Raw genomic sequence first — 20906 nt, forward strand, 5'->3', positions numbered from 1 at the left:
AACATGTAAATGATGTTAGTAACCAAAGAGGTGACGGCATAAGGAACTTAAATGCCAAGGAAAGAAAGCCTTTCTAGGGAAAGAGGAGTGAGTGTTAAGCTTCAGAAAGATTTCTCAGAGTTGTCTGTAGAGATGGTCAGAGAAACTAGAATACAATGAGTTGAAGAGTAACTGAGCAATGAGAGAAAAAGCCAGCTACAGATTTTTGTTTCAAGAGGTTGATGGCAGAAGAGGGGAGGATGATAACCAAAAGATGGGAGAGATTAGAGGTGTTTGCGTTCTGACTACTGTTACAGGTAGAAAGTTAGGAAGAATTTAGAATGTGCTTAAATACTTTTGGCCAAGAGCATACTGGACAGAGAGGAGCAAACTAAGAGTATCCTAGCTGTGTGCTGGATGCTGTGCCTGAGTGCTGTTGAAGGTGTGAAAGGCAGAGATGTGCTTGGCCTTTGTGACATCATAGTCTGGTGGGAACATAGATCTCAGCCACACAAATGAGTATATAGTTGCACTTTAGGGTGTGCATTAGCAAGGGAAAAAATCAGGTGGTAGCTTTAAGTGGATGAGGGTAGGATTCCAGAAGGCCTTGGGAAAGTAATTAAACTTGGCACTTGAAGGTTAAGAAGGATTTAGCCAGGTGACAAGTAGAAGAAAGTGTTCCAGACATGTGCGGAGGCCCTGGAGGAGGACAGAGCTTATCACCTACAGGAAATGTACCTCAGTTCACACCCTGCTTCCCCCAAAAGAGCTAGTATGGCAATGGAGTAGTGAGCAAGGAAAAGTGTCACAAATTAAGTTAGGAAAAAGAAGCAGAGGCCACGTTGCGAAGGATTCTTTAGGTCTCGTTATAGATTTTGAAATGATCTACGTAGGAGGAAGAATGATTACCATCCCTAAGGTTTCTTCATTCTCAATTTGGGGTTGTTATTTGGTCTATGTAATAACTGCCCTTTTCTACAGCCTAGTAAGTTTCTTTGTTTACCAAACATGACTGAGGATATGTCTTGAAAGTTCGCAGTATTTCAGTGTCATTTTATGTGTCACTTTCTTCTTTTTCTTTTTGCCTTCTGTTTTTCAGGGTATAATTGACTACATCTTCTATTCTAAACCTCAGCTGAACACTTTAGGCATCCTGGGACCTCTGGACCACCATTGGCTAGTTGAGAACAATATCAGCGGCTGCCCACACCCACTCATCCCCTCTGACCACTTCTCACTTTTTGCACAACTGGAGCTCTTACTGCCTTTCCTGCCCCAGGTTAATGGCATTCACCTTCCTGGCAGGAGGTAGTCAAGTACCTTCAGAGGATGACCTCAGTTTTACTCATAAACTTGTAAAAATTCTGAATATAGGGGAGTGAGGTATGGCCACTAAGATTTGTTTATTTGTTTGTTTTTTCTTAATGATGATTTGAGTTTTCAATCTGATCATTTGATAAGGATATAGTATGAAAGCCAGGTGCTAGCAAACAAATTCTGAGCCCAGTATGCTTTATATACTGTTAGACAGGGATTGGTGTGTTTGCACCTATCTTTAATTTGTTGCAAATAATTTTCCTGTTTCTTCTATCCAATATAATATTTTCATGCCTTGAAATAGGAAACTGAACAGCATATTCTCTTTGCACAGAAATCTGTAGCACTACTTTTTTGAGGCCAGTAATAACATCCAGAGATCATTCTTCCATACTTTACTCCCTCCTTTTTCAGACTTGTTTGTAAAATATAGAATTTGAATTTAGCCTTTATGATTGTATATGATCCACAGAAGACCTGATTTATGAAATTTTGTACTAAAAAAATCAGATTTGGAAATGATTGTATTGTAATCTAAGGCTAAGGTTTTTTTTACCTGTTTCATGTGTTATAAAGCTTGTAAAAGAAGTTGCAACAGACTTTCTCTGCTGATGATTTGCACTGTTAGGGTTTTGTTAGCCCTTTTGTACTACTTTGTTTTTAAATTGAAAACATTGCTCTTTAAATTTAACTCTGTTTAAAGTTTAGGACATTTGCTTGGACTAGAGACAACTTACCTATGAATTCCTGGATTTTTGCAAAAAACTATTTGCCAGGACAGGTAATCTGAGGAGCGAATGATCTGAAGGCATTTATGGACTGAATGTGTAAATGGTTGATGTATGTACATGCTGATATTTTTAAATCCTTAACTTTTTTAAGTTAAAAAATTATGGCTGCTTAGGTACAGCTTCTTAACTCCTTTTTGAGACACTTCTTGTCCTATCTCCACTGTGCCTGCCTGAATTTGTTCCCACCAAGCACTGCCTGTGCATGCAGAGAAAATCTGTGCATCCTCTTTTGTATTTTTTAAATACTGTTTAACATTTGTGAGTTTTATGAAAATCCTTTTGTATGAGCTGTGGGTTTTTTCCATTGTGAAGCATTGAATATCACATTTTGGCACGTGTTCATAGGGTGGGGATCCCTGGGTCTTTGTCTGCCAGACCCAAGCACTGCTTTTTGGCGTCATTGCACAGTGCTGTTCATCACCCAGAGTACTACTATCATGTGAATTCTTTTTGTTTTCCATGTATTCCTTAGTTTCCATGTTTTTAAAAAATCATTCCCTTTTTTAAAAAAAGAAAAAAAGTGATTTTCCGTTTATGAAGCAGTATAAAATAAATGAGATGTATTTTCAAAACAGGTCCCTAAGACAATACTTCAGATCATTTTTAAAGTGACCAAGTCATTTTAATATGTCAACCAAGATAAAAGATATTATACCTTGTATTTTGCCTGTAGTGCCATTAGTAGAATAGAGATTAAAGCCAGCTTTAACTTTGCAAAGTTAACTCCTATATGTTCTGTTCTCATTCATTCATTCTCTCAAAAAACAAATGAATTCAGAGGGAACTTGGTCTAACTGCTTTTGTTTCAGCTGCAGGCAGGGAAGCAAAAGGACACCATGTATCCAGTGAGCATTAAGAAGAGAAATTGTTGAATGTTAATAACAGTTTTTATACAGAGAATGAGTCATTTTGGATAATGACTTAAAATTTTATGAAAAATGTTCAGCACTTAAATGTGCTTATTCTAAGAGAAAATAAAATTACATACTGTTTAAGTAAAAGATTCTTTTTTTTCCTTTAAAAAAAATTCTACAAAAGGTTTTGATCTTGAATCTTTGTCTGGGACCTGGTTTTTCCTTTGAGGTTTGCTTTTTCTTTCTTTCTTTTTTTTTAAAGATTTTGTTGTGATTTTTATTTTTTGCCTTTTGTTTTACGTTGTGCTGACACCAAACACATCTGGTTTATAATCAGTACATTGGAAACCTGGTATTATTGATATAGAACCAATGCATAGCTTTCTTTAGGGTTTCTTTTTGGGTTTTTGTTTTTTTGTAAAGTGTGAATAAAAGGTGTTTACTCATTTTTCCTAAACACTGTGTTGGTAATGTGCATCATGACAGTTTCCAGCAAAGGCAAGCTGGAGCTGGTTGGACTGATGAGATGAAGGAAACTGCTTGAGCTTTATGGAAGAAGGAGAGAAGCACTTACTCTGTTTTTAATGGAGGATGTATTCTTTTCATAGATGCTGGAACTAGAGTGCACTTGTTAGATGCTAAAGGTTTGAGCTTTACACAAAATATTTTCATCTGTATTTGTTATTGTCTACAAAATATTTTAATTTGGAACCAGCATACTAAGATATAATGGCTGGTTATGTCTTGAAAATATTTGTTCTTGCCTATTCTAGGCATACTGCATTCTGTGGGTCAGTTTGAACAGCTTCTCCACCTTATTAGATAGTGATAAACTGAACCAGGAGTATAGATTTACAACCATAAGCTTCAAAAGAGAAAAAATATTTTCAGTCTATAATGAATAAATGATCATACCAAAATAGACCGAAACTTTGGTTAAGCAAGGTTTGTGTTTTAAATATTTTCTTTGTTCTGGATAATTTCCAGTAACCCGTACTCCCTAAAATGCAGTAAATAAAAAAAGAAAAACTAGTTAAGTTTTCACAGTATAGGTTTTCTTCAAAAATTCTGTAACAAACATATTTAATGTGGTGTTGCCATAATGTAATTTCAGTGTTCTTATAGGATAAACCCATCATATGAATATTTTGCAGAAAATTTGGGGTATATTTTCTTTTTAATGATCAGAAATTCACAGGTGCTCAATTCCTTGTAAAATCTCTTGAAGTACAGTTTACTGTATTAGTGGCTGATTATTTATGCTTTATGAACTTAAATAATGTTCATCAAAATTAACTTATGACATAATTTTAAGTTGTGGAAATAAATTGTTGATTGCAACTTAACAGTTCTAGAAGATAAGCAGGGAACAACTCCAAGAAATGTTTTCTATTTTACTTGATTTAGTGACAACCAGGAAAACTTGAGTTAGCACTTTGAAACCTAAGGACATGATTAAATTGGGTGGAATGCACTTCTAAATGTTGAAATTAAAATTTCAAAGCTCTTCTAAGATGTCAAGTTTTCAATAATAAGTTTAAGTTTTTGTATTCCACTTTTTACTACTTAAACTTACAGAATTTCCATAGTAACTTTTAAGGTTTGGGGGTTATGCTATATAAGTACAAGAACCATCCTGGGCAAAACAACAATTTACAGCAGATTTGTTCTTTTTATGAAACAATAAGAAGAACCAGCAGAGATGCTGCAGAGAATTCAAAGAACCTTTATGGCAATTGTTTATCCCCCACTTGTAAACAGTATTTTAAGATATTCACTTTCCTCTTTTCGGTTACATAAATTTTAGTAACCATTCTATTGAAATAGTGTCTAAAATAGAGTATCTAGTCTTTATTCACAGTACATTATATTATGTAATGCACTGGACTAACTTTTGTTTACCATTCATGTAACAAAACCCAGCACGTTATCTGCACTAAACTCAAGGAATGTCCCATTTGCCTAGGCAGCTCTTCAATAAGGGTAATGGGAAACTGAACATGACCTATGGACTGATGGTAACAAGGGCTTTTACTGTTCTTTTCAGTGGAACCTTCATTGTAACTAGCTAGTATTATATTTATATACAGGGTCTCTTTTCTTTACTGATGTATTTTCCTACTCATAGCCAACCAATAAATTCAATTATCTGTTTCAAATATTTTTAAAGTGTAATTTGTATAGCTGTAGTACTGAGGTTTGAGGAGATACATGTTAATCAGCAGACCACCTATTTAAAATTCTGAGTTCTCTGGAACAGAGTTGTAACTCTTTGAAAGGGAAGAGTGAACAGGGCCCGTGATGTGGGGAGATGATGTGAAATTAAGGATCTCCTTATTGCTGTGTTATCCTGTGTAACACATCTTTGCCAAAGATCAGTTTTATATTTAGGCAACTGATGGTCCTTTTGCATTTAGGTTTTTTGTTGTTGTTACCATATACCTCATAGCATAAGAAATGGGCTCATGTGTCTTTCATCCTTTGGAATGAGCTTGACATATTTTGAATAAATGCTTTTAAATACAGTAGCAAACATTGTATTGATGGGGTTATACTAATTAAATGTTTTAATTGTTACATGTATATTTTGTTGTATATATAAACTTTTAAAATGTCTGATTTCTCAACTCTACAGAGCATTACGTCTATTTACTTTTTAGAAACTACTTCTTTAATAAATAAATTTTTATGTAGATGCTGGGAAAAAATCCTTTAAAAATACAGCACAATTTAGATAAAATGTTTGCTGAGATGTCCAGTTTTTAAAGCAGGAATTTTCTACATAATCTTTACTAGATAATTTTACCTCTATAACAGAAGACTTTTGCTAGATTTGAAGAAAGATCTCTGGGATTACAAGGTGACTGAAAACCAGTTTCTACAGTTACTTTAGCAATCTTAACATTTTAAATCAAATGAGTACGGAGATGTCCATTTTCTCATTTTCTTTGAACTGCACACTTCAAATAACTTGAATCTGTTCAAAAACTATTGAATTATTTTGGCCTGTCATGAGAAACTTTGTTCACTATACCAACATGACTGTTAAATGATCCCAAGAGCTCTTATTGCCAGATACTTTTCAGGCTTACCAGTGAAGTGAGTTTAAGCTGTGGGATCTCAGAGCCTGCTTAATTATTTAATTAAAAACTTTTGACTCTCATCCTGTAGCCCTGGTGATTTTGGTATCTCCCCTTCATGGCAATCCTGCTAATAACTTTTTTTCCCCCAAGCTTTATGTAATTCTTGAAAGTATGGTCCTTGAAAGACATTGAAAAGGGATGCTGGTGTGATCAAATTCAGGCAGAAGAAATCTGCAAAATCGTAGGACTTGCTTTCCTTTCAATATTTGTAGTGGTGAAGATGTGAGGGGTGTGTGCTCACATTCTGAGCTTTATATGGGAAATAGCTTTCTCCCCTCTCCATTAACATGATGCTTCCTAGTGGTGACTTTGAACAGACCTGATGAGTGGGAGAACTGTGTGTACTTGGTCCCTTTTGATGAGTCAGTTTTCATTAATCTACTTTTCCTACTATACTGATCAGCGTTAATAGTACTCTGCTGATGAGTGGGCTTCCCTGGTAGCTAAATGATGAAGAACGTGCCTGCAGCTCCAGAGACCTGGGTTTGATCTCTGGGTCAGGAAGATCCCCTGGAGAAGGGAATGGCAACCCACTCCAGTATTCTTGCCTGGAGAATTGCATGGACAGAAGAGCCTTGCTGGCTATAGTCCATGGGGTCGCAAAGAGTCAGACACGACTGAGCGACTAATACATACATACATACTGATCAATACTCATTTAGAATTTCTTCTTTTCAACTCCATGTTTAGATTGGAAAGAGAGATTTATCAGACAAGTCCTCTGACTTTAAGTTGTTCGTGGGTCATTATAATCTAGTGTGATATGTGCTAAAGATATACCAGGTATGAAGGGAGCAAGTCTGTCTACATGGGTCTATAAGGTCTTCCAGAGATGACTATAAAGCTGGTTTTAAAGGAATAAGAGCGTGTTTACTGTATGACTAATAGCTGTATTAATTAATATGGTGTATTAATATAGTAGGAGCTGTATTAATTAACATGTATTATATTAATATGGTGAGGATCTTTCAGTGGAAAGTGCCCTAGTGTATTGTCTGGAACACGGTGGGCATCTTTGAACTTGGAAGCATGTACTAAAGTTTGAATTTCATCCTGTAGGTGGTGGTAAAGAGCCACAAAGGGTTTTCAGTGGGAGTAGCATTGGTCAGTTTGTCCTTCTAGCAGTACCATGCAGGGTGGATTAAAACAATTACTCTTAGCTGGTTTTCTTGTGGTCTATTTGTCAGACGATAAGCTGAGAAGAGATTGTAAGGGCAGTAAGAGTAGAAGGGAAATTTGACATATTTAGGAAATAGAATCAGTGAGAAATTTGATTCCTGCCTTGTTTGTGGGAGAAAAGACAGGTAAGTGAATTTTGCTCATTCATTCTTTATTTCCATTAGAAAAACCCTGACTCAACATCTCTTAGGTCTTTACCACCAAGGCCCTTGTTTTTCAGGCCCTTTACTGGCCTGACAACATTTAGTCAAACATTTTTTTCTCAAGTTTCATTCTACTTCATTTCCCATTATAATTCATTCAGATTTTAGTCTGCAGAAGAGATCCAATGTGCCTCTACTAGACAGTTAAGTAATTCTGGAAAATAATAGAAGATAACATTTGATGCTAATTTGATTGTTTTAGCCAGTTTCTTCTAGGCTTTTTATGTCCTTGAAAATGCCATATGTAGAAAAAGTTTTTTAAATCTAAGTTACTAGGTAAGATTATTCTTTAGAAGATATTTCAATAGAGGAAGCCTTAAATGGGAGGAATCCAGCCATTCTAAACCCACTTGTTTCCTCTCATGCAATGAATTAGACTGTTCAGTATGATACCGTCTAACCACATGGTGTTTGAGCACTTGAAATATGGCTAGTGTGAATGGAGCTGTAAAATGCTTTCTGTTAAGTGAAACTTAATTTTGATAGGACCATATTTCCCTTTATCTCTTGCACTGTGCTTGTTCATACTACACATAAACATCACCAGTTGATGTCAAAAAACTGGTTCTGTTCTAATTATGATTTATTAACCAAAGTAATACGTGTTCATCTGAATGCTTTTGGCAAGCAGCACCAGCCACTGTGCCTATGTGAATCACAGTAATTGAGATACCTATATTCATTTTGATATCATTAAATTTTTTCTAGTTCAAAAATAAATATGAACAAATTACTAAATTTAAAATCAGTTCTACTAGTATAGAACTGAGCTATTACCACAACTGGAAAAGACTGGGAGATATAAATTTTACAGTGAAATATTAATGTAATTTGTGCACCAGAGCAAAAGAAAAACACGCAAAAAAAATGTAATAAAATGAACAATATTAAGATATATTTTGTTCAAATGCATATTGGGTTTATTGTTTTAATGGTCAAAAAAGTATGGTGAAATTAATCACCTGAAATCAGAATTAAAAGTCCAACAGAGTAAGAGGATAAGAACTTACATACTTGGCTAGCTAAAAAAGATCTTGTATTCAGGCAAAGAAAATTTTTTGATGGATTTATGGTTTATATTATGGAAATCTTGTTGGAAATTGCAGAAAAGACAGTGTTTTACAAAGATGAAATATATTCAGTTAAGCAGGTTACCTATAGACTATAAGACCTTTCTGATGGTATTAAAGATTTGTTAATTCAAAACTGAAAGTATTGGATTGCCCCAAATGTTTGGGTTTTTCCTTAAGTAATAAGTTACAGAAAAACCTGAATGAACTTCTAGGCCAACCCAATATTTTTTTTAGCTTTAGATGAGCTATGATGTAAAAGACACTGCTCAGTTAACAGTTTGTATGCTTTGTCTTAAAGGAGTTCCAAACGTACCCGAAAAAGGTGAATTCTCAGCCTAAAAAAAATCACTTGTGGCATATTTTTGCATCTTTGACATCTGCTGAAGAATTTTGCTAGATATGAAGAAAGAGGTTTCTACCACTACAGAAAGTGTTTCTATGTCAGGTCAAAAATCTGGATTTCTTATAACTTTTTAAATAAGCCTGGATTTCTCTTACTGTTTCGTTTCATCTAGTGATGCTTATTGCAAATAAGTTTTCTGAAATAGACTGTTTGAAGAGCGTCACAATTGTCAAAACTTGATCAGTATATAGGTTCAAATCCAACTGCCATAACCAGTTTGTGATAAAAGACAATTTAATGATCTTGTTTACCTTAATGCTCATTGGTTGAATTGTTAATTTCTAACAATGATTTATTATTTTGTTAATTCCAGTTTTGGATTTTCTTGCCAAATATCCAGTAATCAAAAGCAAAACGTCAGCATGATACACATTTTCTTGCCTGTATCACAGAGTATATTAGTGAACCAATACTGAAACTCCAAGGAAAGGAAAAACCTGTCACATTCACAGCCAGGTACAAAAATCTGTGTTGAAGCATGATGATACACATCAAGAAATGGTGATTGTACATATTTTCTGACATTATTTAAAAATTTTCATTGTAATCAGGCATTTTGTAAATTTGCAACAAAAAACCAGAAAAATTTGAAGAACACTGTTGATATTAAATAAGTTTAGAGTTTCTTTACAAATTATGCAAATACCTTTTAAAATTTGATTTAATCTAGAGTTGACAAGGATTGACACTTAAATAGAAAAGTTACTAATTTGGAGAAAAATTGATAACCTTTTGCTAAAAAGTTAAATAGGTTCTTCTACAAAATATTTGTTGCTGCGGATCCAAAAAGAAGGTCTTAATGACTTTCAAGTAGTTGATTCAGTTGTGGGAAAACAAGTATATTTCGAGCAATTTGGATATATGAGTCTACTTTTTCAACTATAAACTCAGTTATGAAATGGAGAGCAAAATTTATAAAAATTAAACTGTTACACTGGAAAATACTTAACACAAAAAGGAATAAATGAACAGCAACCAAAAAAAAGCATGAGATGCTGAAAAAAGTAAAATGGTGGACCTAAGTCCAATAGTGTTAAATGTGAATGGATTGCTTCTATCAAAACACAGAAGATCAGACTGGATAAACATGATCCAACTATTTGCTGTGTATAGGAGACATTAGATTTAAAGATACAAATAGTGAAAGTAAAAGGATGGGAAAAGGTGTCAGGCAAACAGACTATCAGAAAGTTGGAGTGCCTATGCTAACATATAATAGGCTTAAAAACAAAATATGCTATTAGAAATAAAAGGAGGCATTTTATAACAATGAGCAGCACCAATGATAAGCAACCTCAAACTACAGGAAACAAACTGACAAAATGGAAGGGAATAATGGACAATTCAACAGTGATAGTTGGACACTTTAATTATTGTTGCTAATTAATCACTAAGTTTTGTTAGATTCTTTGTGACCCAATGGACTGTACCCCACCAAGTTCCTCTGTCCATGGGGTTTTCCAGGCAAGAATACTAGAATGGATTGCCATTTTCTTCTCCAGGGGATCGCAGGCAGATTCTTTACCCCTGAGCTACCAGGGAGGCCCAAACACTTTTAATACCCCACTCCCTGGTGGCTCAGATGGTAAAGAATCTGCCTGCAGTGTAGGAGACCTTGGTTTGATCCCTGGATTGGGAAGATCTCCTGGAGAAGGGAATGGCTACCCACTCACTCAAGTATTCTTGCCTAGAGCATTCCATGGATCACAAAGAGGCAGATACGACTGAGTAATAAACAGACTGTCAATGGATAGAACCAGGGAGACCAACAAACAGGACACTAACAACACTGCAAGGCAACTGTATCTAACAGATACTTGTAGAACACTCCACACCAGAATGCACGTTGTTCTCAAGTGCACGTGGGACTTCAATATTCCATAGGCTACATCAAAAACAAGCTTCAAAATTTTAAAAGAACTAAAATGAAAAGTATATACTCCATTCATAATGAAGTTACTTTGGAAATGTATGGAACTTTGGAAATATATGGAAATTAAACAATACACTCCTAAAAAACAAAGGGTCAAATGAAAGAAATTAGCAACACTTTGAAATAAATGAAAAAGAATAACATACCAAACCTGATGGGATGCAGTCAAAGCTGCATAAAGGGAAATTTGTAGGTATAAAATTTATAGGTATAAAAGCTTCCCTTGTGGCTCAGACGGTAAAGCATCTGCCTACAGTGTGGGAGACCCAGGTTCAATCCCTGGGTTGGGAAGTTACCTTGGAGAAGGAAATGGCTACCCATTCCAGTATTCTTGCCTGGAAAATTCCATGGACAAAGGAGCCCGGTAGGCTACAGTCCATGGAGTTGCAAAGAGTCGGACACGACTGAACGACTTCACTTCAGCTTCACAGGTATAACAGTCTAGATTAAAGAAAAAATAAGAACCCTAACCTTTTCAGTTTAAGACACTGGAAAACAAAGAGCAAAGTAAACCCCAAGCAAGCATAAGAAAGAAACTAATGATTAGAACAGGAAATAATGAAATACAGAATAAGAAGACAAATGAGAACGGAACAAAACAAAATTTGGTTCTTTGGAAAGATCAGCAAAACTGATCAAAGAGCACTCAAATTAGTGAAATCAATAAAGGGGAGCTTTACTACCAAATTTACAGAACAAAGATTACTATGGAATACTATTGTAAATGAATCAAATAACAGACAAATTCCTAGAAAGACACTATCAAACCGATTCATGAAAAAATAGAAAAAGTTGAATAAACTTCAAAAGAGATTGAGTTAATAATGGAAAAAAAGCTATGAAAGGAAAATCTCAGACACAGATGGCTTCACTGGTGAATTTTAAGAAAAGTAACAATTCTTCACAAACTCTTCCAAAAATTTCAAGAAGGAACACTTAACTCATACCAAACCAGACAACACTATGACGAGAAAAGTTCAGTTCAGTCACTCAGTTGTGTCTGACCCTTTGTGACCCCATGAATCTCAGCACGCCAGGCCTCCCTGTCCATTGCCAACTCCCGGAGTTCACTCAGACTCAAGTCCATTGAGTCAATGATGCCATCCAGCCATCTCATCCTCTGTCGTCCCCTTCTCCTGCTCCTAATCCCTCCCAGCATCAGAGTCTTTTCCAGTGAGTCAACTCTTCGCATGAGGTGGCCAAAGTACTGGAGTTTCAGCTTTAGCATCATTCCTTCCAAAGAAATCCCAGGGTTGATCTCCTTCAGAATGGACTGGTTGGATCTCCTTGCAGTCCAGGGAACCCTCAAGAGTCTTCTCCAACACCACACTTCAAAACCATCCATTCTTCGGCGCTCAGCCTTCTTCACAGTCCAACTCTCACATCCATACATGACCACTGGAAAAACCATAGCCTTGACTAGACGGACATTAGTCGGCAAAGTAATGCCTCTGCTTTTGAATATACTATCTAGGTTGGTCATAACTTTTCTTCCAATGAGTAAGCATCTTTTAATTTCATGGATGCAATCACCATCTGCAGTGATTTTGGAGCCCAAAAAATAAAGTCTGACACTGTTTCCCCATCTATTTCCCATGAAGTGATGGGACTGTATGCCATGATCTTCATTTTCTGAATGTTGAGCTTTAAGCCAACTTTTTCACTCTCCTCTTTCACTTTCATCAAGAGGCTTTTTAGTTCCTCTTCACTTTCTGCCATAAAGGTGGTGTTATCTGCATATCTGAGGTTATTTCTCCCAGCAATCTTAATTCCAGCTTGTGCTTCTTCCAGTGCAGCGTTTCTCATGATGTACTCGGCATAGAAGTTAAATAAGCAGTGTGACAATATACAGCCTGGACGTACTCCTTTTCCTATTTGAAACCAGTCTGTTGTTCCATGTCCAGTTCTGTTGCTTCCTGACCTGCATACAGATTTTTCAGGCAGGTTAGATGGTCTGGTATTCCCATGTCTTTCAGAATTTTCCACAGTTTATTGTGATCCACACAGTCAAAGGCTTTGGCATAGTCAATAAAGCAGAAATAGATGTTTTTCTGGAACTCTCTTGCTTTTTCCATGATCCAGCGGATGTTGGCAATTTGATCTCTGGTTCCTCTGCCTTTTCTAAAACCAGCTTGAACATCAGGGAGTTCACGGTTCACATATTGCTGAAGCCTGGCTTGGAGAATTTTGAGCATTACTTTACTAGCGTGTGAGATGAGTGCAATTGTGTGGTCGTTTGAGCATTCTTTGGCATTGCCTTTCTTTGGGATTGGAATGAAAACGGACCTTTTCCAGTCCTGTGACCACTGCTGAGTTTTCCAAATTTGCTGGCATACTGAGTGCAGCACTTTCACAGCATCATCTTTCAGGATTTGAAACAGGTCAACTGGAATTCCATCACCTCCACTAGCTTTGTTTGTAGTGATGCTATCTAAGGCCCACTTGACTTCACATTCCAAAATGTTTGGCTCTAGATTAGTGATCACATCATCATTATTATGTGGGTCGTGAAGATCTTTTTTTGTACAGTTCTGTGTATTCTTTCCACCTCTTCTTAATATCTTCTGCTTCTGTTAGGTCCAGACCATTTCTGTCCTTTATCGAGCCCATCTTTGCATGAAATGTTCCCTTGGTATCTCTAATTTTCTTGAAGAGATCTCTAGTCTTTCCCATTCTGTTCTTTTCCTCTATTTCTTTGCATTGATCGCTGAAGAAGACTTTCTTATCTCTTCTTGCTATTCTTTGGAACTCTGCATTCAGATGCTTGTATCTTTCCTTTTTTCCTTTGTTTTTCGCCTCTCTTCTTTTCACAGCTATTTGTAAGGCCTCCCCAGACAGCCATTTTGCTTTTTTGCATTTCTTTTCCATGGGGATGGTCTTGATCCCTGTCTCCTGTACAATGTCACAAACCTCAGTCCATAGTTCATCAGGCACTCTATCTATCAGATCTAGGCCCTTAAATCTATTTCTCACTTCCACTGTATAATCATAAGGGATTTGATTTAGGTCATACCTGAATGGTCTAGTGGTTTTCCCTACTTTCTTCAATTTGAGTCTGAATTTGGTAATAAGAAGTTCATGATCTGAGCCACAGTCAGGTCCTGGTCTTGTTTTTGTTGACTGTATAGAGCTTCTCCATCTTTTGCTACAAAGAATATAATCAATCTGATTTTGGTGTTGACCATCTGGTGATGTCCATGTGTAGAGTCTTCTCTTGTGTTGTTGGAAGAGGGTGTTTGCTATGACCAGTGCATTTTCTTGGCAAAATTCTATTCTTTGCCCTGCTTCATTCCACATTCCAAAGCCAAATTTGCCTATTACTCCAGGTGTTTCTTGACTTCCTACTTTAGCATTCCAGTCCCCTGTAATGAAAAGGACATCTTTTTGGGGTGTTAGTTCTAAAAGGTCTTGTAGGTCTTCATAAAACTGTTCAACTTCAGCTTCTTCAGTGTTACTGGTTGCAGCATAGACTTGGATTACCGTGATATTGAATGGTTTGCCTTGGAGACGAACAGAGATCATTCTGTCATTTTTGAGATTGCATCCAAGTACTGCATTTCGGACTCTTTTGTTGACCATGATGGCTACTCCATTTCTTCTGAGGGATTCCTGCCCACAGTAGTAGATACAATGGTCATCACAGTTAAATTCACCCATTCCAGTCCATATTAGTTCACTGATTCCTAGAATGTCCACGTTCACCCTTGCCATCTTTTTGACCACTTCCAATTTGCCTTGATTCATGGACCTGACATTCCAGGTTCCTATGCAATATTGCTCTTTACAGCATCGGACCTTGCTTCTATCACCAGTCACATCCACAGCTGGGTATTGTTTTTGCTTTGGCTCCATCCCTTCATTCTTTCTGGAGTTATTTCTCCACTGATCTCCAGTAGCATATTGGGCACCTACTGACCTGGGGAGTTCCTCTTTCAGTATCCTATCATTTTGCCTTTTTCATACTGTTCATGGGTTTCTCAAGGCAAGAATACTGAAGTGGCTTGCCATTCCCTTCTCCAGTGGACCACATTCTGTCAGACCTCTCCACCATGACCCGCCCGTCTTGGGTTGCCCTGCAGGCATGGCTTGGTTTCATTGAGTTAGACAAGGCTTGTCCTAGTGTGATTAGATTGACTAGTTTTCTGTGAGTATGGTTTTAGTGTGTCTGCCCTCTGATGCCCTCTTGCAACACCTACCATCTTACTTGGGTTTCTCTTACCTTGGCGTGGGGTATCTCTTCACGGCTGCTCCAGCAAAGCACACCCGCTGCTCCTTAGCTTGGACGAGGGGTATCTCCTTACTGCCGCCATTCCTGACCTTCAGCGTGGGATAGCTCCTCTAGGCCCGCCTGCGCCGCCACCGCTCCTTGCGTTACTCCTTCCGGCCGCAGGCCCTGGCCTCAGGCGTGTGTGTCTCCTCCCAGCCGCCTCCCCTGGCCTCGGGCTCGGGGTGGGCTCCTCAGGGTCACTGCCCCTGGCCTCGGGCGCGAGGTGGCTTCTCCAGGCCGCCCCTGACCTCCGACGTGGGTGTCTCCTCCCGGCCGCTGCCCCTGACCTGGGATGCGGGGTTATTCCTCCCGGCCACCGCCCCTGACCTCTGATGCGGAGTGTCTCCTCCCGGCTGCCTCCCCTGACCTCAGATATGGGGTAGCTCCTCCTGGCCGCCACTGATCTTGGACACAGGGTATCTCCTCTCGACTGTTGCCTGGCACTCTAGGCCGCTGCCTCTCGGCAGTGCTTAGTGCGCCGGGTCACAGCCGCCTGCGCTTAGTGTGCCGGCGGGGGGGATAACAAAAAAAAAAAACCATGCTAATATCACATACTGCTAACTGCTAAGTCACGTTAGTCGTGTCCGACTCTGTGTGACCACATAGACAGCAGCCCACCAGACTCCTCCGTCTCTGGGATTCTCCAGGCAATATCACATAGACAACAAAATTCTTAGTCTACCAAAACAACCCAGCAAAATGTTAAAAGATCATACACTATGACAAAGTACGATTTATCCCAGGAATGCAAAGTTGGCTTATGATCCCCAATTAATGTAATAGACTGTAATGTATGCAAAAATGATTACTACAACAAAGCTAATGGAGGTGATGGAATTCCAGCTGAGTGAGCTATTTGAAATCCTAAAAGATGATGCTGCGAAAGTGCTGTATTCAATATGCCAGCAAATTTTGGAAAAGAGCAGTGGCCATAGGACTGGAAAGGGTCACTTTTCATTCCAATCCCAAACAAAGGCAGTACCAGCGGCACTTATTACACATGCTAGCAAGATAATGCTCAAAATCCTTCAAGATAGGCTCCAGCAGTATGTGAACATAGAACTGCCAGATGTACAAGTTGGATTTAGAAAAGGCAGAGGAACCAGAGATCAAATTGCCAACATCTGTTGGATCATAGAAAAACCAAGGGAATACCACCCCACCCCCTGACCTCCGACGCGGGTGTCTCCTCCCGGCCGCTGCCCCTGACCTGGGTTGCGGGGTTATTCCTCCCGGCCACCGCCCCTGACCTCCGATGCGGAGTGTCTCCTCCCGGCTGCCTCCCCTGACCTCAGACGTGGGGTAGCTCCTCCTGGCCGCCACTGATCTTGGACACAGGGTATCTCCTCTCGACTGTTTGTGCGCCGTCGCAGCCTGGCACTCTAGGCTGCTGCCTCTGACCTCGGACGTGGGGTATCTCCTCTCGGCAGCCGCCCTCTGCTTCATTAACTATGATAAAGCCTTTGTGTAGATTACAACAAACTGTGGGAAATTCTTAGAAGAGATGGAAATACCAGACCACCGTGGCTATCTGACTCCTGAGAAATGTGTATGCATGTCAAGAAACAACAGTTAGAACAAGACATGGAATGGTGGACTGATTCAAAATTTGGAAAGGAGTACGCTGAGGCCATATATTGTCACCCTGCTTGTTAACTTATACGCAGAGTACATCATGTGAAATGCTGAGCTGAATGAATCATAAGCTGGAATCAAGATTGCCGGGAGAAATATCAATTACAGATGACACCACTCTAATGACAGTGAAGAGGAACTAAGGAGTTTCTTGATGAAGGTGAAAAGGATAGTGAAAAAGCTGGCTTAAAACTCATTCAAAAAACAAAGATCATGGCATCTGGTCCCATCACTTCATGGCAAATAGATGGGGAAACAGTGACAGACTTTATTTTCTTGGGCTCCAAAAATCACTGCAGATGGTGACTGCAGCCATGAAATTAAAAGATGCTTGCTCCTTGGAAGACAAAGTATGACAAACTTAGGCAGCATATTAAAAAGCAGAGACATTACTTTGCCAACAAAGGTCCGTCTAGTCAAGGCTGTGGTTTTTCCAGTAGTCATGTATGGATGTGAGAGTTGGACCATAAAGAAGGGTGAGTGTCAAAGGAGTGATGCTTTTGAACTGTGGTGTTGGAGAAGACTCTTGAGAGTCTCTTGGACAACATGGAGATCAAACTAGTCAATCCTAAAGGAAATCGATCCTGACTATTCATTAAAAGGACTGATGCTGAAGCTGAAGCTCCACCTGATGCAAAGAGCTAAATCACTGGAAAAGACCATGAGGCTGATAAAGATTGAGGGTAGGCAATACAGGCTGAGATAGTTGGACGACCTCACTGACTCAATGGACATGAGTTTGACCAAACTCTTGGAGACAGTGAAAAACAGGGAAACCTAGTGTGCTACCGTTAATGGGTTTGCAAACAATTGGGGTCGCAGAGTCGGACACGACTGAGCGACTGAACTGAACCAAACTGAAGCAGTAAAATACTTAGGAATAAATGTAAAAAATGCATGACTTGCACACTGAAAACAAACATTGAAAAGAGACATAATTGAATGGAAAGTCTTTTCACACATTGGCTGTAGTGCTTCGTTTTTCATATTCATCCTTAGTTTACTGCAGAATTTTAGAGGTAACTTCCCTACTGCTTGCCAGTGCCCTCTCACCTTATAACCTTTAGGGTTTTGAATGACATGTTTTGAAAATCTTAATACTGTTAATATGAGAGTACTCCCCAAATTGATCTACAGAGTCATTTCCATCCCTAACAAAACCTTACTGGCTTTTGTTTGTTGCAGAAATTGACAAACTGATCTTAAAAATTCCTACCAAAACCTAAGAGACCCCCACAGCCAATCTTGAAAAAGAACAAATTTGGAAGACTCAAATTTCTTGATGTCAAAACCTATTACAAAGCTATAGTAATCAACACACTTTGGTATTGGCATAAGGAACATATATAGATCAGTGGAATTGAATTGAGAGTCTAGAAATAAACTCTTACATTTATTGTCAATTGATTTCAAACAGAGATACCAAGATACCTCAATAGGGAAAAGAATATTTTCTCCAAAAAATGATGCTAGACAACTGAATATCTACAAGAATGAAGTTAGACTTATAACATACACCATATATTTACAATTAACTCGAGACAAATATATAACATTAAATGTAAAGGCTGAAAGTACAAAAACTGTTAGGAAAACACATAGGTATAAATATTCATGACATTGGACTAAGGTAATAATTAACTTAGATAAGACAACTTTTAAAGCATAAGTCAGTCAGTCAGTTTAGTCGCTCAGTGGTGTCCGACTCTTTGCGATCCCATGAATTGCAGCACGCTAGGCCTCCCTGTCCATCACCAACTCCCGGAGTTCACTCAGACTCACATCCATCGAGTCAGTGATGCCATCCAGCCATCTCATCCTCTGTCGTCCCCTTCTTCTCCTGCCCCCAATCCCTCCCAGCATCAGAGTCTTTTCCAATAAGTCAACTCTTCGCATGAGGTGGCCAAAGTACTGGAGTTTCAGCTTCACCATCATTCCTTCCAAAGAAATCCCAGGGCTGATCTCCTTCAGAATGGACTTGTTGGATCTCCTTGCAGTCCAAGGGACTCTCAAGAGTCTTCTCCAACACCACAGTTCAAAAGCATCAATTCTTCGGCGCTCAGCCTTCTCTACAGTCCAATTCTCACATCCATACATGACCACAGGAAAAACCATAGCCTTGATTAGATGGAACTTAGTCAGCAAAGTAATGTCTCTGCTTTTGAATATGCTATCTAAGTTGGTCATAACTTTTCTTCCAAGGAGTAAACGTCTTTTAATTTCATGGCTGCAGTCACCATCTGCAGTGATTTTGGAGCCCCCCAAAATAAAGTCTGACACTGTTTCCCCATCTATTTCAAGCTGGTTTTAGAAAAGGCAGAGGAACCAGAGATCAAATTGCCAACATCCGCTGGATCATGGGAAAAGCAAGAGAGTTCCAGAAAAACATCTATTTCTGCTTTATTGACTATGTCAAAGTTGGACTGTGTGGATCGTAATAAACTGTGGAAAATTCTGAAAGAGATGGGAATGCCAGACCACCTGACCTGCCTCTTGAGAAATCTGTATGCAGGTCAGGAAGCACCAGTTAGAACTGGACATGGAACAACAGACTGGTTTCAAATAGGAAAAGGAGTACGTCCAGGCTGTATATTGTCACCCTGCTTATTTAACTTCTATGCAGAGTACATCATGAGAAACGCTGGACTGGAAGAAACACAAGCTGGAGTCAAGATTGCCGGGAGAAATATCAATAACCTCAGATATGCAGATGATGGGCTTCCTGGGTGGCTCAGAGGTTAAAGCGTCTGCCTGGAATGCAGGAGACCCAAGTATGATCCCTGAGTCGGGAAGATCCCCTGGAGAAGGAAATGGCAATCTACTCCATTACTCTTGCCTGGAGAATCCCATGGAGGGAGGAGCCTGGTAGGCTACAGTCCATGGGGTCGAAAAGAGTTGGACACGACTGAGCAACTTCACTTTCACTCACTATGCAGATGACACCACCCTTATGGCTGAAAGTGAAGAGGATCTAAAAAGCCTCTTGATGAAAGTGAAAGAGGAGAGTGAAAAAGTTGGCTTAAAGCTCAACATTCAGAAAGCACAAGTAATCAAAGACAAAAATAGATAACCTGAACTTAAAAACTGTTGTGCTTCAAGGGAAAAAGTAAGACAACCCATAGAAAAGGAGAAAATATTTGCAAAGCATGTATTTGATGGGTCTAGTCCCCAGAATATATAAAGAACACTTAAAGCTCAACAGTGAAAAGACAGCCCAATCTAAAAATGGTTGAAGGATTTGAATAAACATTTCTCCAATGTAGAGTGACATCTAAGGGGGCTGATATAAATGTCCTGAGATTCAGTAGTGGTGATGATTGCACTACTCTGAATATTCTAAAACCTCTGAATTTACTTTAAAAGGGTAAATTTTATGGTATATGAATTATTTCAAAAATAATACATGTGTGTTAACTGAAAAAATTATACAGCATGAGAGTTGTTAGTTAAGTTTTATTTGGGCCAAAATGCAGACTATAACCCAGAGAGAGCACCTCAGAGAGCTCTGAGAAACTGCTCCAAAGAAGCAGGGGGGAAGATCAGTGTATATGTGGCCTTTTTTTGCTTTTTGCTTTTTTTTTTTGAAGAGGGAGTACATGCAATCAGTCACTTTTCTTTTTCTTTCTTTCTTTCTTTCTTTTTTTTTTTTTTGGTGCAGTTTTCTGCTAGTTACTATGAAGGATTTTAGTGCTTTTCTAGATGTAAGTATAAACAAGAATTGGGTTCATAAAATCAGCTCTTGAAAGTATCTAACTGTCTGAAAACTTGTTCTGCCGGTTTTTCCAGACCACAGAGTGCCTCACTTCTGCTCCCTGTAGTGAGCTCCTTACCATGGGGTGTTTGAAAATCAGCAGCTGCATGATTTAATCCTTATAGATGACAAGTGCCAATTTATAGTTGACAGGGTCCCCTCTTGGTCATAAATTATACTGTAATTTGTGAGGTATTTCATGACCATTTTGTCCCACAGTGCTAGGAAGGCTCATTTCTAGGTCTGGCAAAGATTTCACTAACTCATTGTGCTGTTACTGAGCTAGGTCTTATCAAAAGTAACCAAAGGACTAAAGACTGTTTTACTAATCTGTTATAGTCCAGGAAAAATTCCCTCTTGTTGTGTCTTCCCATAACT

General features: G+C 38.7%; 1 protein-coding gene across 2 annotated transcripts in view; it reads left to right on the top strand.

The window, feature by feature from the left end:
• The window catches only part of CNOT6 (CCR4-NOT transcription complex subunit 6), a 94981-nt gene extending 88877 nt beyond the window's left edge, over positions 1-6104 (top strand). For both annotated transcript variants that reach the window (XM_040241404.1, XM_040241405.1), the window contains exon 11: positions 1079-6104. The gene's annotated coding sequence lies outside the window, so the exon portion shown is untranslated. The remainder of the gene's footprint in view (positions 1-1078) is intronic.
• The last annotated feature ends 14802 nt before the right edge of the window (positions 6105-20906 follow it).

The sequence above is a fragment of the Oryx dammah genome, unplaced genomic scaffold (genome assembly GCF_014754425.2).
Source record: "Oryx dammah isolate SB20612 unplaced genomic scaffold, SCBI_Odam_1.1 HiC_scaffold_5, whole genome shotgun sequence".
Lineage (NCBI taxonomy): Eukaryota > Metazoa > Chordata > Mammalia > Artiodactyla > Bovidae > Oryx > Oryx dammah.